This window comes from Odocoileus virginianus, chromosome 5, assembly GCF_023699985.2.
Source record: "Odocoileus virginianus isolate 20LAN1187 ecotype Illinois chromosome 5, Ovbor_1.2, whole genome shotgun sequence".
Taxonomy (NCBI): domain Eukaryota; kingdom Metazoa; phylum Chordata; class Mammalia; order Artiodactyla; family Cervidae; genus Odocoileus; species Odocoileus virginianus.
In genome coordinates this window covers 73,286,453-73,296,197 of record NC_069678.1, presented here as the reverse complement: position 1 = coordinate 73,296,197, position 9,745 = coordinate 73,286,453, and positions in this window count along the sequence as shown.

Below are 9,745 nucleotides of genomic sequence, written 5' to 3'. Positions count from 1 at the left end.
AAAATCTGATTTCCTATCATTGATTAAATATAGCATCTTACAATTAGTGAGCAATAATGGTAGGAAGGACCTTGGAAATTTTGTTAGGCCCACCTCCACATTCAGAGGAGAAAAGATGTGACTGGCCCATAGTAGTATGGTGGGGTATGGCAGAACTGGCTCTGGAACCCAGGCTTCCTAACTCCCACTCCAGCACTCTTCCTCCTGTGCCTGCCATGATGCCTCTCATAGACACAGTATGTCAGCCAGTCCCGCCCATCATGCAGAGCCCAAGGGCCATGGGCTGCGTAGGGCACCCCAAAGGTTTTGCCTCTATCCAGGGATTTGGAGTTGGGGATTTCTGCTACTTTTATGGCAGGAGAGAAAGGGGTAGAAAGGAGTCAGAGTAGCTCACCAACCCCTCCAATGCACCCCCAGATGCTCCTTCCCCATTCCCTCACTCTTCTGAAGTGCCAGGACCAGCTTTGGCATCAATAGGCCATGTGGCTTTTAGTAAATCAGAATCTCATTCTGGACCTCAGTTTCTCCCTCAAAAAGCTGGAGGGTTGGAAAAAGATTCCTGGCCTTTCCTGTTCTGCCCTTTGGTGAGGCCAGGAACCAGGAACTGAGTCCTTTGCCTTCTCTCCTTACCACAGACACACACACAGAACACTGCACACTTAGTCAGAACTCAGAAAATATTTGCTGAAGAAGTCACTTAACCAATTGGCGCTGCAGGCAAAGACCAGATTTCCAAGATGCAGCAACAACTCATTTACTTATTCTTTGCTGAGCACCTACTGCTGATCCAGTTTCCATGCCTGAGCTGGGGACATGGAGATCCTGCCCTTCCCTCGGTGAATTCACAGCTCCACCCCACCAGGACAGATGTGAAGTCTGGCAAAGTAATGAGAAGGTCAATCTACTCAATAGAACAGACCATTTAAAAGTAGTATGTGGCAGGACCTCTCTGGGGATATACAGAATCCAGGGGGTATATGCTTGGTTTTTTTTCCTAGAAGGAAACACAAGAAAGTGTTAACAGTGGTTAAGGGAATAGAAGACTGGGGGGTGGGGTGGGGTGTGGTGGGATGGGGTGGGAAGCCTGTACTTTACATTTTACACTTCTCTGAACTGTTCATTTTTTCTAACAATATATATTCTCCTCTTTCCCTTTCAACTGGGGTTATTTAAGAGTAGTAGGAGTACAGATTTTAATTTTTTTCTTTATAATTTTGGTATGAAAATAAAATTTATTAATATTTTAATTGTCAAGAGCAAAACAAATAAAATTCACTTCTCCCTTTTGCAGGCCAGGCAACAATGTATTCTTTTTTATACCGGCCAATATTCCTGCACAACACACAGACTGTCTACTAGGTAATTCCATCTGTATCCGTCTGCCAAAACAAACATCATTTTTTCTTCTCTAACTTTGTTCCTCCCTCCTCTCCCACACTCCCATATCTGATCTGCCATGAATACACTAACAGCCCACCTCCTCTCCATCCTCCTTCCTCACTGATACATCTCTTACCAACTCTTCTTCCTGCCTCTAGCATTACCTTCTTCCCATACCTTCTTCCCTTCATTTTCCACATACTGGTCTCCCTGTAAATCTCTAAAATACACATCTGACCATGTCACTTCCTTGTTTAAGCCTCATTAACAGCTCCCAGTGGCCATCTAAATAAAGTCAAACCATTTTCTCATAGCACCTCTTAGCTCTCTCCCATATTTCAAACACCTTAGAATATTTTACATCTCCTAGAACACAGAACATATGTTCATGCCTTCAAAGCTTTGTATACTGTTAACACTTTCCCTTTGGTCCACCTCCATACTCCTTTCTGTGAATCATTTAATACTTAGGTCAAGTGTCACTTTTCTGCAGAAGACTTCCTTGAATCCTCTAGCTAAAATTATTTTCTTCTTGCATATTCTCACAGCAATCTCTGCTTCATTCTATCTCAGAACTTGTTATGCTGCTTTATAATAACCCATCAGTCTCTCCCTCTAGACTGAGAGCTCTGTAAACCTCTTTTGCCTTCGTAACTCCAGAATCTTAAACAGATTCAGGCAAAGTCAGCATGTTGATTGAATTATTAAAGAATGACAACTACTTCCTTTGCTTACCTGTATTTCTAGCTAAGTGTTTCTTCAGCCTACTGTGACCTCCCCCCTCAGCATGTTTATCCAGGGATATAAGCATATACTCAGCAAAAATAGAGAGTTCTATGTCTAGGTCTCCTGTATCCTGGAGACAGAAGGAAGGATAAGGAATAGAGGTGATAGCTATTACACTGCTTACCCTGCCTCTATTTCTTGCAGCAAGGGAAGAATTAACATTTACTGGGGAAACTACTGTGTGCCAGGTACTATGACTGACAGTCTCCATATATAATCTATTTAATCCTGATGACTCTGAAAAAAGGAGGATATTCTTCATCTTATATAGGTGAAAAATAAAAACTCAAAATTAAGTGACTTGACAAAGTTCTCACAGTCAAAAGTATCCACCTCCCATATATCTATGGCCAATGATTTTGTACATGAATGCCAAGACCACTCACTGAGAAAAGAATAATCTCTTCAACAAATGGTGCTACATAACTGGATATCTACATGCCAAAGAATGAAGCTGGATTCCTATCTCAAACCATATATCAAAAGTGACTTAAAATGGATCAACATCCTAAATATAAGAGCTAAAACCATAAAACACTTTGAAGAAAACATAGAGGTAATCTTTGTGACCTTGGATTTGGCAGTAGATTCTTAGGTGTTAAACCAAAAACACAAACAACAAAAGAAAAAATAGATAAATTGGACTTCATCAAAATTAAAAACTTTTGTGTATCAAAGAATATTATGAAGCTAGTCAAAAGACAACTTTTAGAATTGGAGAAAAATATTTGCAAGTCATACTACTGATAAGAGTCTAGTATCCAGAACATGTAAAGAACTCTTACAACTCAACAACAAAAACAACCCAGTCCAAAAAATGGGCCAAGGACCTGCTGAATAGATGCCTCTCCAAAGAAGTTATATAGATGACCAACAAGTACACACATGAAAAGATGCTCAATATTGTTAGTCATTGCATGCGTGTGCACTCAGTCGCTTCAGTTGTGTCTGACTCCTTGCAACCCTGTAGACTGTAGCCTGTCAGGCTTCTGTGACCATGTGATTCTCCAGGCAGGAATACTGGAGTGGGTTGCCATGCCCTTCCCTGGTGGCTCAGATGGTAAAGCATCTGCCTGCAATGCAAGAGACCCAGGTTTGACCCCTGGGTCAGGAAGATTCCCCTGGAGATCTTCCTTCTCCCCTGGAGAAGGAAATGGCAACCCACTCCAGCATTCTTGCCTGGAAAATCCCATGGTTGGAGGAGCCTGATAGGTTACAATTCATGGGACAGCAAAGAGTCCCACTAAGACATGACTAAGCGACTTCACTTTCATTTTCACTTTCCTCTAGGGGAACTTCCCGACACAGGGAACAAACCTGCGTCTCCTGCATTGCAGGCAAATTCTTTACCACTGAGCAACCAGGGAAGTGATAGTCATTCAGTTCAGTTCAGTCGCTCAGTCATGTCCGACTCTGCGACCCCATGAACCGCAGCACTCCAGGCCTCCCTGTCCATCACTAACTCCCGGAGTCCACCCAAACCCATGTCCATCGAGTCAGTGATGCCATCCAACCATCTCATCCTCTGTCGTCCCCTCCTCCTGCCCCCAATCCCTCCCAGTATCAGGGTCTTTTCAAATGAATCAGCTCTTCGCATCAGATGGCCAAAGTATTGGAGTTTCAGTTTCAACATCAGTCCTACCAATGAACACCCAGGACTGATCTCCTTTAGAATGAACTGGTTGGATCTCCTTGCAGCCCAAGGGACTCTCAAGAGTCTTCTCCAACACCACAATTCAAAAGCATCAATTCTTCTGTGCTCAGCTTTCTTTATAGTCCAACTCTCACATCCATGCATGACCACTGGAAAAACCATAGGCTTGACTAGACGGACCTTTGTTGACAAAGTAATGTCTCTGCTTTTTAATACACTATCTAGGTTGGTCATAACTTTCCTTCCAAGGAGTAAGCGTCTTTTAATTTCATGACTGAAATCACTGTCTGCAGTGATTTTGGAGCCCAGAAAAATAAAGTCAGCCACTGTTTCCACTGTTTCTCCACCTATTTGCCATGAAGTGATAGGACCAGATGCCAGGATCTTAGTTTTCTGAATGTTGAGCTTTAAGCCAACTTTTTCACTCTCCTCTTTCACTTTCTTCAAAAGGCTCTTTAGTTCTTCTTCACTTTCTGCCACAAGGATGGTGTCATCTGCATATCTGAGGTTATTGATATTTCTCCCGGCAATCTTGATTCCAGCTTGTGCTTTCTCCAGCCCAGCGTTTCTCATGATGTACTCTGCATATAAGTTAAATAAGCAGGGTGACAATATACAGCCTTGACGTACTCCTTAGTCATTAGGCAAATGCAAATCAAAACCACAATGAGATATCACTTTGCATCTATTAGAATAACTATAATTTTAAAAGTTAAAAAAAAAGAACAGAAAATAACAAGCATTGGCAAGGATGTGAGAAAGTGGAGCACTCACAAATTAGCCACTGTGGAAAACAGTTTGACAATTCCTCAAAAAATTAAACACGGAAATTACTATATGACCCAGCAATTCTACTTCTATGTATATGCCCAAAAGAAAATTATTGTGAAAACAAGCCAAATGTTCATCAGTAGATGAATGTATAAACAAATTGTAGGGAAAAAATATTATATTTATATATAAAGGAGGAAATACTAACACATACTACAGTGTGGATAAACCTCAAAATCATTATACTAAGTGAAAGAAGACAGACACAAAAGGCCATGTATTGTATGAGTCCACTTTTATGAAATCTCTAGAATAGGTAAATTCATAGAGACAGAAGGCAGAGTAGTGGTTGACCAATGAGTAGTATCTGCTTAATGGGTACAGGTTTTCTTTCAAGGTGATGAAAACCATTGGTACTAGGTAGAGGTGGTGGTCGCACAGCATTGTGAATGTACTAAATGTCACTGAACTGTTCACTTCTAAATGGCTACTTTTATGTTATATGAATTCCACTGCAATCTGCCTGCATCCAAAGCCTGGACTTTTCACTGCATTTCAAGATTCTCATTAGGAGCAGTCCATAGAAGGGCTTCTATAATGGTTGTGGCTCTGATGTTATCAAGCCGAGGGACACAAGCAAGTCGTCATCCCTGGTTCCTCAATACTACACCTGTCAAACAAAGGTAACAGCACCTGACCCACCAATGCTACTGTGGAAACTAAATGAGAGGGTGAAAAAAGATAAAGTCAATTGGAAAACGGGAGGTAATGATGATGATTAATGAAATACTCAACTTCTCCTACCATTTCTAGAATCCGTCCTTTTTCTTGTTTTTAATTTTGAAGTGAAGTGAAAGTCTTAGCAACCCTATGGACTACACAGCCCGTGGAATTCTCCAGACCAGAATACAAGAACAGTGGAGGGAGTAGCCATTCCCTTCTCCAGCGGATCTTCCCAACCTAGAGATCGAACCCAGGTCTCCCACATTGCAAGTGGATTCTTTACCAGCTGAGCCACAAGGGAAGGCCCTGATTTTGACTGTGCTGGGTCTTGACTGCAGTGTACGGGCACTTCATTGTGGCACATGGACTTCTCGTGTTGTGCATGGGCTTTTCTAGTTTTGGCAACGGCTTTGTTTTGTGGCTTGTCTTGTTGTGGTTCGTGGGCTTAGTTGCCCTGAGGCATGTGGAATCTTAGTTCCCCGACCAGGGATCAAACCCATGTCCCCTGCATTACAAGGCAGATTCTTAATCAAACGACCACCGTGGAAGTCCCTAGAATCCCTAGAATTCATCTTATAACTTGAAAATGCTATTTTAAAAACCAAATAGAACAAACAAAAACCTGGAGAATCCCAATATTTCCATATTGGGATTCCATATTCCATATTGTCACAAAGGGCCGAAGGTGATGTTTTATATATAAACTCATATATGATTAGAGAATAAGAAACAACTTAAACTAGGAATAGAAAGAAACTTCCTTAACTGGACAAGGGCATCAGCAAAAACAAAACCTATAGCTAACATTACACTTAGGGCTTCCCAGGTGGTGCTAGTGGTACCCATCTGTCAATGCAGGAGACATGGGTTTGATCCCTGGGTTGGGAAAATCTCCTAAAGGACGGCATGACAACCCACTCCAGTATTCTTGCCTGAAAAATCCCATGGACAGAGGAGCCTAGAGAGCTACAGTCCACAGAGTCACAAAGAGTTGGACACGACTGAAATGATTTAGCACTTAGCACAACATCACACCTAGTGGTAGAGACTGAATGCTTTCCCCCTAAGATCAAGAACACAGTAAAGATATTTATCTTCACTATTCCTATTCAACATCATACTGGAAGTCTTAACAAGTGTAGTAAGGCAAGAAAAAAATAAATATATAAAAAGGCATACAGGTTGGAAAGGAAAGATTAAAACTGTTGGCAGGCAACCTAATTATCTACATAAATTCCATGGGATCTATCAAAACAAATTCCTCCTAGAACTAATAAATGAGCTTATTGAAGTTGCAGGATATAAGATTAATATATAAAAATCCATTGTATTTGTAAACACTGGCATTTATTAAACAATTAGAAATGAAAATTTTAAAATACTGTTTATAATAGCACTGAAATTATATACTTAGATATTAATCTAACAAATATTCATGCAGAATCTGCTGAAAACTATGAAACTGATTAAAGAAGTCAAAGAAATAAGTAAATAAAGAGGTATATTATGTTCATGGTTTGGAAGATTCAATATTGTGAAGATGTCAACTCTCCCCAATTTAATCTGTAGATTCAACATAACTTGAATCGAGATCCTAGCAGGATTTTTAAATAGAAATCAACAAACTGATTCTAAAACTTATTTGGAAAGGAACTAGAATAACCAAAAAAATTGAAAAAGAAGAACAAAGTCTGAGGACTCACTATTTGATTCTAAAATTCACTATAAAGTTACAGTAATCAAGACAGTGTGATATTGGCAAAAAAAATTTATATACATAGGTCAATGGAACAGAATACTCATATTCTGTGGAATCCACATTTGGCCATATGCTTTTGCAAAGATACAAAAGCAATTCACTTGAGAAATAGTAGTCTTTTAACAAACAGTGCTAGAACTGCTGCACATACATATGTAAAAAAATAAACCTCAACCTATATTTCACACACTATGCAAAAATTAACCACAAATGGAAAAAATGCAAAGCTATAACTTCTAGAAAAAAACACAGAAAATCTTTGTGATCTAAGGTTATAAAGTAATTAGATAATGATATCAAAAGTACAGTCCATAAAATAAAAATTTACTAGATAGGATTCATCAAATATTTTAAATTTTTACTGTGTAACAGATATTGGCTATTAAGAGAATTAAAAGACAAGTCATAGACTGGGAGAAAATATTTGCAAATTATTTATCCAACAAATGACTTGTACTCAGAATAAAGACCTCTTCAGTTCAGTTCAGTTCAGTCGCTCAGTCGTGTCCAACTCTGTAACCCCATGAATCGCAGCACGCCAGGCCTCCCTGTCCATCACCAACTCCCGGAGTTTACTCAAACTCATGTCCATCGAGTCGGTGATGCCATTCAGCCATCTCATCCTCTGTCGTCCCCTTCTCCTCCTGCCCCCAATCCCTCCCAGCATCAGGGTCTTTTCCAATGAGTCAACTCTTCGCATGAAGTGGCCAAAGTATTGGAGTTTCAGCTTCAGCATCAGTCCTTACCTCTTACAACTTAATAAAAAGAAAACAACCAGATTTTCTAAAGGAGCAAAAGATTTGAACAAATATTTCACCAAAGAAAACATGACAATGTAAAGTAAGTCATGAAAAAATGCTCAGAACTAGGGAACTCAAAGTATAAGTACACTGAGATACCAATACACATCTTTAGAATGATTAAAATTAAAAAATAAAATAATAAACCATATCAAATGCTGGCAAGGGCTGGATGCAAAATCAATGAAGGACTTTAGGTTGGAGACTGACATGACCAGATCTGTTCTGAAAATATTCTAGCTGTTGTGTGGAAATGGATTGAGAAAGGAGCAAGTGTGGATAATGTAACACAAGTCAGGAGATAATCCCAAGGAAAGATGCTGACAAGCCAGGGGTTGGTGGAGATGGGGCAAGGTGGCTGGAATGCAGCTGCATTGAGGAAGGAAATTTGACAAGGCTGGTAATGGGAGTGAAGAGAAAGGAAAGACTGAGTGTTTGGAAGAAGAGCAGTTTTAGAGTTTGGAACTTCCCCTGGGTGGCCCTGGAGAATACAATGGCTACCCACTCCAGTAATCTTGCCTGGAGAATTCCATAGACAGAGAAGTCTGGCTGGCTACAGTCCATGGGGTCGCAGAGTCAGACGCGACTGAGCGTCAAACTTTCACTTTTCTTTCACCGGGTGGCCCAAGGCATTTGTCATCCTTAAGGGTGGCTTCTGGAAGCAAAGATGCCACAATTAACAGGCCGTAAAGTTATACCCTTTCCTCTTTCATTATGATGTAACTGCTTTTCCACAAAAGGTTGGTTTTCAGCACATCACTGTATTTATAGGGAAACAATCATTCAATATAAAATGTTCATCAAATGATGCTCATGGACAATAAGAACTGACAGCTTGAAAAGTTGTGAGGGACAGTACAGGTTGTCCAGAGGAGAAGGGGCCTGCTATTTATGGAAGTGCAGAGCACCAGAGTACTTTATGGAAGTTTCTTTTATAATTACTGTAGATCATACTATCTATAAAAATTAAATGCTGATAACAACCTATGAAGAAAGTGGTATAGTTCCTATTATACATGAGGAAAATGAGACCCAAACAGGTTAAGTGACTTGCCCAAGGTTTCAACTAGCAAGTGGCAGATTCAGGGTTCAGCCCTAGGACTGCTTGATCCTAAATATAGTGGTCTTTTAATCCTGCCACTGTACCTCATCTCCAACTGAACTGGAACGTTCTCTTTGCCTGACCTTTATTTTCCTTTCATTCAGAATGCCTTTATGGCTGACCACTCCCACCCAAATCCATTCAGATCCCCAAGGCTCACTACAAATGGCCCCTTATGCACATAACCTGCTTCCCCTCCCAGACAAACACCAGCACACAAAGCCACCTTCAGAGCACTACCACTAGCACCAGCTGGGAAGCCCACCTTATTACATGAAAGTGAAAGTGAAGTGAAAGTTGCTCAGTCATGTCTGTCTCTTTGCAACCCCATGGACTATTCTCCAGGCCAGAATACTGGAGTGGGTAGCCTTTCCCTTCTCCAGGGGATCTTCCCAACTCAGGGATCAAACCCAGGTCTCCCACATTGCAGGCTGATTCTTTACCAACTGAGCCTCAAGGGAAGCCCAAAAATACTGGAGTGGATAGCCTATCCCTTCTCTAGAGGATCTTCCCAACCCAGGAATCGAACCAGGGTCTCCAGCATTGCAGGTGGATTCTTTACCAACTGAGTTATGAGGGAAGCCTTTATTACATAGCTATTTCCAGTTATAAACTGTAGCACCCTTGAAGGCACAGACTTTCTATATGTATGTGAGATGATCTGTGGTGTGTGGATTTGAACACATGTACTAAATTATCTGAACAGGTCAAAAAGCTGGCAAATGAGGCTACAACAAATATATATATATGGAGTAAGGAACAAGGTAGTT